The sequence below is a fragment of the Periplaneta americana genome, chromosome 6 (genome assembly GCF_040183065.1).
Source record: "Periplaneta americana isolate PAMFEO1 chromosome 6, P.americana_PAMFEO1_priV1, whole genome shotgun sequence".
Taxonomy (NCBI): domain Eukaryota; kingdom Metazoa; phylum Arthropoda; class Insecta; order Blattodea; family Blattidae; genus Periplaneta; species Periplaneta americana.
The window spans coordinates 170,618,031-170,634,248 of record NC_091122.1 but is presented as its reverse complement, the minus strand read 5'-3'; the positions used below and the strand labels follow the sequence as shown (position 1 = coordinate 170,634,248).

The 16,218-nt window shown below is 36.8% G+C and overlaps 1 protein-coding gene and 1 non-coding gene across 3 annotated transcripts in view; one reads left to right on the top strand and one right to left on the bottom strand.

Annotated features, from left to right (window-relative positions):
- Positions 1 to 16,218, top strand: part of rho-5 (rhomboid-5) — a 579,824-nt gene that overhangs the window by 388,234 nt on the left and 175,372 nt on the right. The gene's annotated exons all lie outside the window — the stretch shown is intronic.
- On the bottom strand, positions 3,325 to 3,396 carry TRNAF-GAA (transfer RNA phenylalanine (anticodon GAA)). Its single transcript has one exon. It is a non-coding gene; the product is annotated as a tRNA-Phe (tRNA).

Genomic DNA, 16,218 nt, shown 5'->3' with positions numbered 1-16,218 from the left:
TTCTTAGCATATGGTTATCCTCACATACCAAGTTTCATATCACTGAACCGTATGCTTCAAAAGTTATTAAGTGGTGCCTTTATTATTTTAATATTCGATACACTTTTCTGTTTTCTTGACTTAGCAACACTGAATTTGTACAGAAGTATCAAGTGTGGGTTATTTTTTAAAATCTCTTAATGAGTACTATTCAAAAATAAAATAATATATTGGGTGTTCCATTTACAATAAGAGAATTGGAGTTACTTCCGGTTAAACCGGAAGTAGAAGAAACTCGATAATACCATTGTTGAGTTCTTAGTATATGGTTATCCCCACATACCAAGTTTCATGTCACTGAACCACATGCTTCAAAAGTTATTTAGGTGGTGCGGGACTTTTAACTAACCCTGTACAATAATAATTGAATGTAAGAGTTGGGACAATAAGCATACTCCTTCTGATTGGTTGGATCCAGCCATGGCCGCCTTTAACACACATTTAATAAATCCAGGTGTACGTATGTACTAAAATAAAAATACAGGGTGATCCATTTGAGTATGGATAAAATAAAAACACCGTAAAACATTTACTACTGAACATACAACATTGAAAGATGGGAGATTCCTCAGAGCTCAACATGACTCCCATTGCGTACCCTACACAACTAATAACGGTTATGCAATTCATCACATGTCCGTTGTAGTAGGTTAGTAGGTTATTTTACGACGCTTTATCAACATCTCAGGTTATTTAGCGTCTGAATGAGATGAAGGTGATAATGCCGGTGAAATGAGTCCGGGGTCCAGCACCGAAAGTTACCCAACATTTTGTCATATTGGGTTGAGGGAAAACCCCGGAAAAAACTTCAACCAGGCAACTTGCCCTGACCGGGAATCGAACCGGGCCACCTGGTTTTGCGGCTAGACGCGCTAACCGTTACTCCACAGGTGTGGACTGTCCGTTGTATCATAAGAGGGTGATTTGTTGAAAAGCTTGAATCATTTTTACTCTCAGATCATCAACAATGTTCCTGGGTTTCTGTGAATAGACAATGTCTTTAACAAAGCCCTACACGAAGAAGTCAGGAGGGGTTAGATCTGGGGAGTTTGGGGACCAAGCCAAGAGATAGCTGCTTCTCGTACTGGGTTTCGCCTTCGACCTCTTGCATGTTTTTTTAACACAGAACTGTTTCTACAAATGTTCGATACCACAAAATTATGGAATCGTATTTAGGTACATTACGCACACTAAACTGGCTACGGCTTAACGAACGTAGAAATTTTCATTCTCTTATTCTCCTTTTCCAAGTCCTTCACACCTCTACATCTACCTACCTTGCCTCCCGTTTCAGTTACCTGTCATCATATAATCTCTTCACACACACGCAAAATAGCCGCATACTAGCCATATCAACACATAAGACATCATCGTATTCATCATCATACACAATCTCGCTCTCGCGCTTGTGGAATACCCTACCCAGTGATATCAGAGACTATCAGAATTTAGTAGCGTTCAAAAGCAAACTTATTGAGCATTTTCTGCGTAGAGTAGGTTTAATTTGTACTTAATAAAAAATAAATGTTTCTCTCTTCTGAACTTTTACAATAAACTGTCTAGCTTTTATTAATCAGTTAATCTTTTAGTACTTTGATTTTTATTGTATTTGTAAATTTAATATTAATTGTATTTATAATTGTAATTGTATTCTTAATATTGTAGTTGTAATCCCCTGGTAGAGGAGAAGAGAAGGTCTGATGGCCTTATATCTACCAGGTTAAATAAATAAATAAATATACTCACGTCTAAATTACCTTTGAACTCTTTTAACACTCTCAAATTTAGCATACCAAAGAACACATTGTGCCCGCTGTTGATTTGTAGTAGCCATTTTAATCATTCACGATTTTCATTTGTCTTATGGGATTATGCATTATTGATTGTCATATATGGAAACTCCCATGTTTTAATCATAATATAATCATCAAGAAATTTTTCCTACTATCATAATAGCTGTATAATAATAAATTAATATTATCCATACCTAAACGGATCAGACTGTATTTTCATGTAACGACACCTTTCGGCTTTAGACTGGATTCGAAATCTGCACATATAATTATGAATGCTTCAAGGGGGAAAAAAAAGAAAGATATAACATATTGTCTGTGGCTAGCAGTAGCTTAGCTTCCTGGAATTCTGTTAGGGATATTAAAGAACACGGATAAATACCTTAACAGACGTAAAGGTTTGGATATTACATAAGGCCCCACGTACTGGTCCGTTTCATAATATAAATATTAGTCTACAATGTATAAAAGAGAAAGAGGGATGTATGAATGCGTAACTTTTATCTCTCTGTAACAGTACACGGTATTTATTAGCAAAGGAAGCATTGCACTCACTTTCCATGTGTTCTTTGAAGTACGGTTATTTATATTTCATATGTCGAAGCGAAAGAGCTGTAGGCTGGGCGGTGCTGTATTCCTGTTCAAGGAGGGCATCCAGTGTTTTCAGAACTCGCTACACAACGCGTGAACATCGAACTCTCTGTAATTGAAATTCATTCTGATACGAAAGCTAACCCCCAAGTTCAGGCAGTCTAGAATATCAACCAAATATAACTGTTGGGGATTCTTGGAAGCTGGCGTCATTCATAATGCAGAGTAAACGAGCTTTACCTTAGAACAATTTAGCTTATTTCCAAGGTATTAGAGTTGTTTTAACTAGCTGGATTCTTCCCACTTTATGAATGACGAAATTTTATACTTTATGCATACACTAACAAGTTTAGATTATCTATTTCCGAGACATGAGACAATAACTATCTTCCTGGAAATGTGCTGCTATAGCGAGGTGGATTTACATTATAGTCAGGGATCTCCTTGCCTTAATTTATGCTTCGATGCTTATACTCGACAAAATTGCTTCCTCAGGATAATAAAACTATTTAAATCGCTTTAAGTAGGTATTTACTTAAAAAATGGGAAATTTTGAACTAACTTCAAATTACTTCACTTGCCAAATTTACTTAATTACTTACTTACAAATGGCTTTTAAGGAACCCGCAGGTTCATTGCCGCCCTAACATAAGCCCGCCATCGGTCTCTACCCTGTGCAAGATTAATCCATTCTCTATCATCATATCCCACCTCCCTCAAATCCGTTTTAATATTATCCTACCGTCTTCGTCCCGGCCTCACCAAAGGTTTTTTCCCCTCCGGTCTTCCAACTAACACTCTATATGCATTTCTGGATTCTTATTATAGAATTTTTTTATTAATTTGCCGTACAGAATAATATCTGTAATATTGACAATTAATATTTGAGGAGAAAAATTCGCTCTGGCGCCGGGGATCGAACCCGGGACCTTGGTTCTTCGTACCAAGCGCTCTGACCACTGAGCTACGCCGAATTCAATCCACAGTACCGGACCGAACCCTCCTCCTTCAATGTTTCCCTTTGTGGCCTGACTCCAAGTTAGGCATATATGTTGACGTATATGTCCAATGTCAACTACCATTATACTAGGAGCGCACTCAGCTGAGTGACTTGTTTGGCCGGGATTCCGCAGTTAAGTACACAGTAATCTGTACGGACATACGCACTGCTAGCTATAAGAATATTATAGTTTATTATAAATTTGTCGTACAGAATAATATCTGTTATATTGACAATTAATATTTGAGTAGAAAAATTCGCTCCGGCGAGCGCTTGGTACGTAGAACCAAGGACCCGTGTTAGATCCCCGGCGCCGGAGCGAATTTTTCTCCTCAAATAGACTATTAATTTCTGGATTCGCTCATATGTGCTACATGCCCTGCCCATCTCGAACATCTGGATTTAATGTTCCTAATCTGAAAGTTAGAATTTATAAAACAGTTATATTACCGGTTCTTCTGTATGGTTGTGAAACTTGGACTCTCACTCTGAGAGAGGAACATAGGTTAAGGGTGTTTGAGAATAAGGTGCTTAGGAAAATATTTGGGGCTAAGCGGGATGAAGTTACAGGAGAATGGAGAAAGTTACACAACGCAGAACTGCACGCATTGTATTCTTCACCTGACATAATTAGGAACATTAAATCCAGACGTTTGAGATGGGCAGGGCATGTAGCACGTATGGGCGAATCCAGAAATGCATATAGAGTGTTAGTTGGGAGACCGGAGGGAAAAAGACCTTTGGGGAGGCCGAGACGTAGATGGGAAGATAATATTAAAATGGATTTGATGGAGGTGGGATATGATGATAGAGACTGGATTAATCTTGCACAGGATAGGGACCGATGACGGGCTTATGTGAGGGCGGCAATGAACCTTCGGGTTCCTTAAAAGCCATTTGTAAGTAAGTAAGTAAGTAAGTAATTATGTCAGGTGAAGAATACTAATAATTTTATTATTCTGAAGGAGCAATTTTGTCGAGTATAAGTATCGAAGTGTAAATTAAGGCAAGAAAACCACTTGCCGAACACTTAAAACAATATTATGTAGTTTATTGAGTAACGTCTTACAGTCTTACTAATAAACCGTGTATAGTTTTTATACGAGACTTATGCAGAGTTGAGACAGAAAACGTTACCAATAAACCGTGAATAAGCTATGGACGTATAAACAGCCTGTAACTATACAATGGGAATTGCTTTGCAGTGGTTATATATACGAAACCCCTTGTTTAAGCGTTGTATATAGCGAAAAAATGGCCGCCCCTCTAACAACTGTTCATATCGACTGTCATTTTATGATGATGGTTACCTTGTAACCACAGAAGAACAAACCAAAGATCATAGAATTATTAGAATAATATTGCTGTAGCTTCTACTCTTTGACCAAAATGTAGTGTGGTAATCGATTAGAGCCAGTTGTACTATCGATATTTAACACGCGACACTAGAGCGCCCTACCGGATGCAATAGAGAACCTCAGATATTCTATTACCTTTCGTAACGAAGTAATGACGAAACTATAACGAAGTAATGACGAAACTATGACGTAGCTGTGTAACAGTTATACTGTTATACATGACGTATGTAGTGATTATTAGTAAGGAATTTACACACGACTTATAAACGAGCTACTCATTGTATAAGTATAACACAGTTAAACGTCTGTATATAGGGTTTTTATTAGTAAGACCAATAATATTTAACACCAGACTACATGCTAAAACTCGTCTTTTAAAAGTGCTTCAAAAAGTAAGGTAACAAAATCTCTCATGGACAAACTTTGTTTCATAGGCAGATATACAGACCGATTATTTAGTCCTGACAGCTCAGCGAAGCGAAAGAGGGGAAGTAATAGGAGGAGTGGGAAGAGTTCCGGAGTAGAGATAAGGGCGAGCGGTCGGTAAAGGAATGCAGTACAGGTTAATTGTACTGGAAGCATACCGCTCTACCGCATGCATGACATCCGATCGCTTCGAAGACAAGCGAGTGAATAACCCAAACACCCCTTGGCGTAACTAAATGGACTCGCCTGACCAAGGCGCACATCGCCTGCGACTGTCAGGCTAAATAATCGTACTGTACACTGCTCCGTCTATATAGCAGAAAGCCAAGACGTATCTACTTAGATAATCACGCAGAGCAAATCCCCTGCAATCACCATGTTTAGGTAGAACATGAAAGTCAAGGAATATTATAGATGGTAAAAAATCGATCATACGGGAATGGGTATTAAAGAGTTGTTAATTCATTATAAAAAGCGAATCTGCTACAATATTAATACAAATTAATTTAACTGGAAAGTTTTCTTTTCTCACTGGAAAGTTTTCTTTTCTCAATCGTACTATCAGGGACTGGAATGCTTTACCTGCAGACTTACTAAAGGCTTTACCAACAACCAAAAACGTATTTAAAAATAGGCTTAAGGACTTTACTAATAGACGATAATTATACACAGTATGTAAAGGATGTAAATGATATTTTGTTATTGAAGTGTTGTATCAGTGAAGAATTATGTTGTGTCAGTGAAGTGTGTTGTGTCAGTGAAACGTGTTCCTGTCAGGGAAGCTTTATAGTTTATAGTGGCAGTGCAAAGTATTTGAACAGTGAAATGTTTTTGAAGTGTTAGTGAAATCAGGATAGAATCAGTGAAATGTGTCGTAGTTCCAGTGCAGTGAGTGAGTTGACAGCGAAATGAGTGTAATGTGGAAAGGTACCTGTGCAGATATGAATATATCATACTCGTGGGTTTTAGTTCGAACTTAGATTTAAGATACAAATTAGATTTATTTTAAATGTTATTTTAAGTGATAGTGCTTCATTTAATTTAGGATATTCCCTATTATTATTATTATTATTATTATTATTATTATTATTATTATTATTATTATTATTATTATTATTATTATTGTTAGTATTAATTGTTGGTATTATTATTAAGTGTATTTTTAATTAACAAGTTTATTATTGTCATTATTGAGTGTCTTTAGTTACCACTGCCACCGGGTATATACCCATTGCAGTGTGAATAAATAAATACATACATACATACATACAATTTCCTTGAATATATCTACCGAGCGGGCTAGCGGAGTGGTAGAGGGCTGGCCTCGCATTCGGGAGGTCCGGGTTTCGATCCCAGGGGCCGGCAATCCTAACTGAGGTTTTCCATGGTTTCTTCAGTTATTTTCCAGGTAAATGCCGGGATTGTACCTCTTGAAAGTCCGGCCATGGACGGCGATCCTTCCCTTAATCCTTACATATGTGTGAGTGAATGATGTGTAATGTCTTAAATGTTTGTTTTGTATCGGAGGTGGCCCCGGCATTGAGCTTGTGTGGTCAAAAAAGTATGTATGTGATCCATAGAGTAATTCCTCTCCCGACAGGTCAAGAAAAATTTTAATAAAATAAACTAGCAGCATTTCTCACAAAATAGATGCATAGAAATATGCAGCTACATCATAAATACTTGCAGTAAAAATTTCATCCAGATTGATTAATATTTGGCATAAGAAAGTTGGTGTTGAATCAACAAAAATGAACACAGAACAATAGATTTGAAAATAAAATGAATATTTATGTAAATTAATGTTCTCCTCCGCTACATTCATCTAGTAACTTCAGGGAGCCAACAAAAAGTTACTAGATTTGTAATCAGAAATTTTAAAAAAGAATTCTTCGATGAAAAACAATTTTGACAGCTCTTTAAATTCCACGCCCCCTTCCAGCCTTAATTTAAAAAGTGTAAACATACGAGTATTTGTAATTAGAATTGAGCTGAATCCATTTGTGATATGAAAATATAAATTCTGAATAAGTGAAATAGCTAAAAAAATTTGGAAAAATTTTCATGATTTTCAGTGAAGTCTTCGCTTAAGAACACGACGCTATAGCGAGATTTTTAAACACATAAGGTAATAAACTAAGATAAGTAGCGGAATAAGCAGTTGGGAAGAGTTTGTCTCGCTTTAATCCACACCATCGATTGCAGTAACTTGCAGTTGGAAATGTTGTACCACGGATCTAAACAACTCGAGCGGCACAATAGTAACTCAGTGGGTTGTTGGGACTTTTAAGACCGCTTTCCTCGTTCTTTTGTCATTTACAGCCCTAATAAAAATACTATAACTTATAGGAAACGACTCTAGATAATACTAGTTGCTAGGGGGAACTGACTTACTGTGGTACTCCGTCTTACTCCAGATAAAGAGGGAATTGTGTCGAGACATGCGACGTTCCTAGCTTCAAATGCAAGGACAGTTGACGCTCAGTTGTCTGGCTTTACCCTCTTCTTACAGCCAAAATTGAGTAATAAATGTAATTATTTGTTGAATGTACTTAATTATTTATTTATAAAATTGATAAGTATTTGTTAAACCAAAACCTACATATTAAAGTGACCAAGACGAAAACATAATCATGCCACCTCAATTTTGACTACTACAGTGATTAGCTTATTTGGTGCAATCTATCGATTCAAATTACACAACACACATTTTCGGCGAAGTCCGCGTTTGTCGCCCTGAGAGTTTTACAACTTCTGTAGAAAGACATGTCCTGGGAGCCTGCCCTTATGGCGAAACATTGCGTATACATAGGCACCATGCAATTAGAACTAAATTGGCCGATGCCCTTAGAAAACTAAAACACACCGTCTATGAAGAAGTCCACGGAACTGCCGACAATGGCAGTAACAGACGAATTGACATGATCGCCATTAGCGAATCCCTGTCTCAGGGTATGATAATCGACCCCACCATCAGGTTTGAAACGTATAAAGGACAACCCGAAGACGTACATGAGGAGAAACGAGCAATCTACGTTCCAACCATCCCGTATTATAAAGATAAATACCAACTTCACGATATCAGTGTTACGGGATTGATGTTTGGAGCAAGAGGAACGATACCCAACTTCTCTTCTCAATTCTGTAAGACCCTAGGCCTGCACAAATCTTTTCTGAATGAACTGGCCCTCCTCATAATTAGAGAGTCAGTCAAACTTTTACGGAACCACGTATATGGACTCTAATTCAGTGTATGGAAAAAATTGACGCACCATTATCATTTTTCTTTTTCATTCTTAGCTTTCATTGATTCTTTACTTGAATTTTTTTTTTCTTCTGTAAACTGCCATTGTTTGTTTGTGTATTTGTTTGCCTTTTATCTTACTCTTTTAGCTCTCATCTTCTATTTGTTCTTGTATTGTTTTGTATGCTTTGTCTAATGGCATCCTCTAATTTGAGGAAGCTTTGATAAATAAATAAATAATTTATTTTGATGGGGGTAATTGTATTACCTCCCTTGGTATTAGTAAGTTGTAATAAACCGTGGTAGCAGGAGAGTTAAAGACGAAATAAACTTATTTCAAGATATGCTTATAACATTTTTTTTTTTTTTCGTTGTTGCTAAATCTATAGCATCTAGTAGATGCTTTATGGTTGTGCTAACAGATGGAGTTACTTGTCAACAATGTGACGCTGAAACGTGTGTTCAGGTTACTGCCCAGCGAGAGTCCTGATGAATTTTTATATTTGTGATGTTTGGTTAATTAATATTAACCCGGCACACTCACAATCACAATCACATTCATACAAATTTCCAGACTCTAGACACCCAGGGAATTCTTCTTCTTCAAAAAAAAAATTCACCGAGAGCCGAGCCCGGGAACCGAACCTGGGACCTCCTGATCTGGAAGCCAGCTTGCTGACAAACAGACCACGGAGGCAGTCGTTTATAACACTGGCTACATAACCGTTGTTACCATAGCAACAGATCTCATTGCTATCTGATATTCTGTTGTTTTTTTTTTTTTCCGACCACATATGTAATGTCCCATTTCTCGGAAACAGAATTATAGATCGAGAATGAAGCATGTTAAATACCTCACCGCGGAGGAGACTGTTACACGGTATCTAAGAGTTTAAAAGGCTCATAAAATAAATGCTTAAGTACGTAAGTGAGACGAATGTGATTCTGTGCCAAGATGAAGATGCTCAATGTTCTTCTGTTCCGGTTTGTGTAGGCATTTAATCCCTAGTACAGCTGCTCCGTCTGGGGATTTTTCATGATCTCCTTGAGTACGCCAGGGAAATGTCGGGAATTGTACTAGCATAGCGCCGTGATCACATCCCACTCGCCACTTTGTTACGCTTCTCTCTGGGGACTCAAAGCTCCTTCCTTACGCAACGCTGGCCGTGTCTTTGTGCTCTCCACTCAGATCAGACATTACTATTGAAGGAAGTGATAATATACTGTATATTTTTGTAGGTAGAGGAGGAGAAGTAGGTTATTTTAAAGACGCTGTATCAACATCTTAGGTTATTTATTGTCTGAATGAGATGAAGGTGATAATGCCGGTGAAATGAGTCCGGGGCCCAGCACCGAAAGTTACCCAGCATTTGCTCAAAATGGGTTGAGGGAAAATCCCGGAAAAACCTCGATCAGGTAACTTGTCTCGACCGGGATTCGAACCCGGGCCACCTTGTTTCGCGGCCAGACGCGCTAATCGTTGCTCCATAGGTGTGGACTTGTAGGCGGATATGTTTACACGGTACTCTCTCATTATTCCAGATACAAATATATATATATATATATATATATATATATATATATATATATATATATATAAATCAATGGCGCCAACTTTTGAAAATGGGTGGGCTCAAACACGAGTTATAAGTTAAAAATAATAATAATAATAATAATAATAATAATAATAATAATAATAATAATAATACGACAAATTATTGGGTGGGCTCAGGCACCCAGACACATATAAGTTGGCATGGGCAGGGCATGTAGCACGTATGGGCGAATCCAGAAATGCATATAGAGTGTTAGCGGTGAGGCCGAGACGTAGGTGAGAGTATAATATTAAAATGGATTTGAGGGAGGTGGGATATGATGATAGAGACTGGATTAATCTTGCTCAGGATAGGGACCGATGGCTTATATGAGGGTACCAATGAACCTCCGGGTTCCTTAAAAGCCATAAGTAAGTATAGCCTAAAGCACTAATAGATTCTATAGAGTTAACAACAACGAAAAGAAAATATGAAACGTAACTGGCCGTATATATCGATTGTAACAATGGCAGCATCCATGGATAATAAAGAAGGCTTTGGAATACCGTATAAACTGCAGTTCCTAATTATGTCAGGTGAAGAATACAATGCGTGCAGTTCTGCGTTGTGTAACTTCCTCCATTCTCCTGTAACTTCATCCCGCTTAACCCCAAATATTTTCCTAAGCACCTTATTCTCAAACACCTTTAACCTATGTTCCTCTCTCAGAGTGAGAGTCCGAGTTTCACAACCATACAGAACAACCGGTAATATAACTGTTTTATAAGTTCTAACTTTCAGATTTTTTGACAGCAGACTAGATGATAAAAGCTTCTCAACCGAATAATAACAGGCATTTCCCATATTTATTCTGCGTTTAATTTCCTCCCGAGTGTCATTTATATTTGTTACTGTTGCTCCAAGATGTTTGAACTTCTCCACCTCTTCAAAAGATAAATTTCCAATTTTTATATTTCCATTTCGTACAATATTCTGGTCACGAGACATAATCATATACTTTGTCTTTTCGGGATTTACTTCCAAACCGATCGCTCTACTTGCTTCAAGTAAAATTTCCGTGTTTTCCCTAATCGTTTGTGGATTTTCTCCTAACATATTCACGTCATCTGCATAGACAAGAAGCTGATGTAACCCGTTCAATTCCAAACCCTGCCTGTTATCCTGAACTTTCCTAATGGCATATTCTAGAGCGAAGTTAAAAAGTAAAGGTGATAGTGCATCTCCCTGCTTTAGCACGCAGTGAATTAGAAAAGCATCAGATAGAAACTGACCTATACGGACTCTGCTGTATGTTTCACTGAGACACATTTTAATTAATCGAACTAGTTTCTTGGGAATACCAAATTCAATAAGAATATCATATAATACTTCCCTCTTAACCGAGTCATATGCCTTTTACCCAACTATTAACAATTTAATAAAAAGATGCAATCCCAAACTAGGATTATCATACGACAAAAAGTATGCATATGAATTCTGAGGTTCTTATACAATAAAATTATCTACAGTATAGTATATTATCTATAGTAAGTGGCGCCCTCTACTGAATACTAAAGCAATGATGAATCTTTAGGTTTTCACTTAATTAGAGGTACTTACATGATCCTTCTAATCCTTTTTTTTTTTTTTCCTTCCTTCTCAAACATAAGCAAAAAAAAAAAAAAAAGCACAACAACAAACAATCGCTCATCTCTTACTAGAACAGTCAATACTCCGGCAGAATGTTTCAGTCTGCTGCCACCAGGGGCGTTGCGAGTCCTCATTAGCTTGCAGCGCATCTTCTTCGTTATTCATACGGGATGGAATGAAGCCACTAGAGATGCGGTTTTTCAGCATCGGTAACCGTGTTTTCAAGATGGACGAAACGTAATAGCATTTTATCCTTTTCGCGGTGGGTGAATATAATAAAAGTGATGGTGGTATGGAAGGTTTTGTGGTGTAGAGTTCTATTATTTTAATTTTTGTTCCATGCAACTGACGTCACGGTATAAACAATAACAACACAATATCTAGAAGCGGGGGGGAGAAGGGAGGGGGGGAGGGAATTCTATGGTACGCCTTGTCCACTGCTCCGTTGATTTTCCTGTAAGCAGCGACTGTAGTCTGGCTCCAACAAAACACTACACATGGGCACGAACAAAAAACTAATCTCGTCACAAATTTTGCATGAATGTTCAGAGGGAGGGGGGAGGGGGAAATAATAAAAAACAACAACATTGCTCGGTATAATTAGTCGCGGCGTTGTCCAACCGTGTTGGGTTTTTTAGTTATGTAATTCTCGTTGTGCTGGTGGTATCAAGGGGGGGGGGGACGGTTGCGTCACATAACGAGAAATGCGCTTGTGTATAATTGTACAGAATTGAATGTGTTTGCATGTGTGTAAAAGTTTTATTTTGAGCCCTGTATCACAGTCGTTGCTGCAGGTGCTAAATTAAATTGCCATAGGTTTCCTTTATTCACGTTATTGATTACCTATTCCTTCTTCATTTCTGCTACCTCCACCGCTAAGAGCATAATGTGTGCTCCTAGTTTTGTGAAATCTTAGAATTGGGTAAAATATACAGCTTTAAACACAAGAAATGACCCTCAGCTGTAGCGTAAATTTGTCTAAGTCCACTTCACGCATCGCCTGGTTTGCACGACTAGCGAAAGGAGGAAATTAAATGCAGAATAAATACAGAAAATTTCTGTAATTATTCGGTTCAGAAGCTTTTGTCGTCCAGTCTGCTCTCAAAAAGCTGAATGGTAATTTTGTCAATAAGACATTTTGGCGTCAAGCGCATTCCAAATCCAAAAATTTAGTATTTTTTTTTATTAATCGACTTAAAAACGTAACTGTTCTGTATTCATTGGAGGGCTGATGATTTAATCAAATCCTTCTCTCTAAGGAATATAAAGCGTTTATAACTGAAGCAATGCTTACATTGTACTTAGATTTACTTACGTTGTTTTATGTATATACAGGGTTAGTTAAAAGTCCCGCACCACCTAAATAACTTTTGAAGCATACGGTTCAGTGACATGAAACTGGGTATGTTAGGATAACCATATACTAAGAACTCAATAATGGTATTACCGAGTATTTTCTACTTCCGGTTTAACCGGAAGTAACTCCAACTCTCTTATTTTAAATGAAACACCCAATATATTATTTTATTTTTTAATAGTACTCATTAAGAGCTTTTCAAAAATTACTCACACTTGATACTTCTTTACAAATTCAGTGTTGCTAGGTCAAGAAAATAGAAAAGTGTATCGAATATTTATTTATTTATACGAATGACAGGTACATAGATAACTTATCTTTTGCCTATACACAACCTCAAGATTAAAACAATTAACTTAATACAACTTAAAATTAAATCTAATGAAGGAACTAAACAAAATCCTTAAAGAACTAAAAACTACGAATTAAACAGAGGCATGAGGCTTCTCGCTTCCCAGTATCTGGCACATTCAGTCAGTGATTTTAGAGCTGGGCAGCGTTGGAGATGATCCCTATTCATCGCTTCTTGAAGGTCACAAAGGGTGCAGGTTGGATGTTGATAAACACCGAAACGGTGGAGATGCTGCGCCAAGCAGTCATGACCAGTTGCAAGGGGTAAATGTGCGACTGCCAATCTTCTTGGTCCGTTAGGTATTGATAGAAGGCCTCTTCTCCAGTGTTTGCCATAAAGTGTATCGAATATTAAAATAATAAAAGCACCACCTAAATAACTTTTGAAGAATACGGTTCAGTGATATGAAACTTGGTATGTGAGGATAACCATATGCTAAGAACTCAATAATGGTATTACAGAGTTTTTTCTACTTCCGGTTTGACCGCAAGTAACTCCAACTCTCTTATTTTAAATGGAACACCCAATATATTATTTTGTTTTTGAATAGTACTCATTAAGAGCTTTTCAAAAATTACCCACACTTGATACTTCTATAGAAATTCAGTGTTGCTAAGCCAAGAAAACAGAAAAGTGTATCGAATATTAAAATAATAAAATACTCCTTCCTTAACAAAAACAAAACAAAGCTAGCTCACCTTCTAAATTATGTGTTCAAATTGGTAGCCCTCAGCTGCTTTACAATGTGTCACTCGATCATAGAAACCATTTAAGGAATGATTTAACCATACTTTAGGAATATCTTGCACCACTTCCATTTTTGTACAGAAGTATTGAGTAGTTGTACTATGGAGAGGTTAGTTAAACACTGTAAAGTTTTGAAATGATAAACATCTATGAAGTTACTACACAGTTCATCACTGTAACAAGAACGAATGTTTAACGCTCGGCTTATACCGTTCGAGGATTTATGGCTCGTGACAATTTTACCCATCATGCATGTGCGTTACCTATAGGATTATGCTATGAACTACTTGGCGCTCGAGCGAAAACGTCCGATGCAGACATCTGGTTAAGAGTAACATAATGATGAACGTATAAGCAATCAGATGTCAGACGACAAAACTCTAAATAGAATGGAATAATAATATATATTAATTGGGTCAAACTAAAATGATCGTGTGGGTAGTTGAAGATGGATTGGCTGTTAGAAGAAAAGTTGTGATGAGCTCAGAAACAAAGATGAAAAGAGTAGCATTGTATTTAGAACAGGTTGCTAAGCTAATTAAAAGTTAGGAGTGAAAGACTTCGGTAAAATATTTAATATTTCAACTTTACAAAGCAACCCTCGGTTTCATAGGTCCATTCTTTCGATGACGTCTGGTCTGGAATGAGATAATTTAATGAATGTCCACAATTCCGTGAAAACTGTAGAAATGATCACTGCAATAGACGGCCCAAGCACTAGAAATAATTATATCATCCTACGCGCTTCATATCTAGGTCACACCATCTCCGTGCATTACAGTGGATATCAAGTCTGGCTACATAGAAACATATGTGATTATATTTCATACGGAACTTAATTTCCGTAGTATCATCTACGTACCTGATTGTTATACTGCATTGAATTCATTTGATAATTAATACGCGCATAAAATATGAAATACGTACGTAAAATCTCTAGTTCGAAATATATTTGGCCGACAGTGCATTTCATTCATTCATTCATTCATTCATTCATTTTATTCCATAGATCTTACATTAACAATGAAGCTTTAAGATGTGGTACAAGTCAAATTTTTACAATATTACAATTACAATTGTTACAAATTTTTATAGTTTTACAATTTAGTAATTTTCTACAATTTTTACAATTTTGTGCAATTTTTCACAATATTTTGGCGAGATGTAGTGAGATGAGGTGAAGTCCGAGGATTCGCCAAAATATTACCCGGCATTTGCCTTTTGGTTTGGGGAAAACCTCGGAAAAACCCAACCAGGTAATCTAATCAAAGGGGTTGATGCCAAGGACTTGCCATAGACCATCCGGCTTCAGTACCACGGCTGTAGAAAACCTCGGAAGAAACCAAAGACCAAAGGGGGATCCAACCCAAGCCCGAACGCAGCTCCGGATCAGCAGCCCAGCGAGTCTGCCGACTGAGCTACATCGATGGCTCTACTAAAAGTATACAATACATAGCCAATCAGATTATTAAATTTACAAACGCAAACGATCATTCATCAGTTGAGCTGTAGGCTATGTATAATACAAAACAAGTAAGTTAATTAAATTTAAGGCATAAACAATTCAACCAGTTGTGATATACAGAAATTGATAATACATATCATGCAAACTACTTCAAATTACACATACAAACAATTTATCAATAGAGCTATACAGATTACTATTCAATTTAAAGCATATACAATCCATCGGTCAAAACTATACAAATATATACAATACAAAGTAGCATACTTTCATTAAGCTATACAAAATTTGTGCAATTAATATCAAGTAGATTAATTCAATTTATAATCATAAACAATTCATCAATTGAGCTATACAGACTACCATTCAATTTACAGTAGGCCTATATACAATTCATCAGTAGAGCTACACAGACTAGTAATCATTTTAAAAGCATATACAATTCATCAGCCAAACTATACAAACATATACAATCAAATTAGTTCAATTTACAAACTTATTTTCGTTAAGCTATACAAAATTATACAATTCATATGAAGTAGATTAATATTCAATTTATAAGCTTAAACAATTCATCAGTTGACCTATACAGTATACTATTCAATTTACAGCACATACAATTCATCAGTTATGCTAAAAAAATATACAATGCATAGTAAAC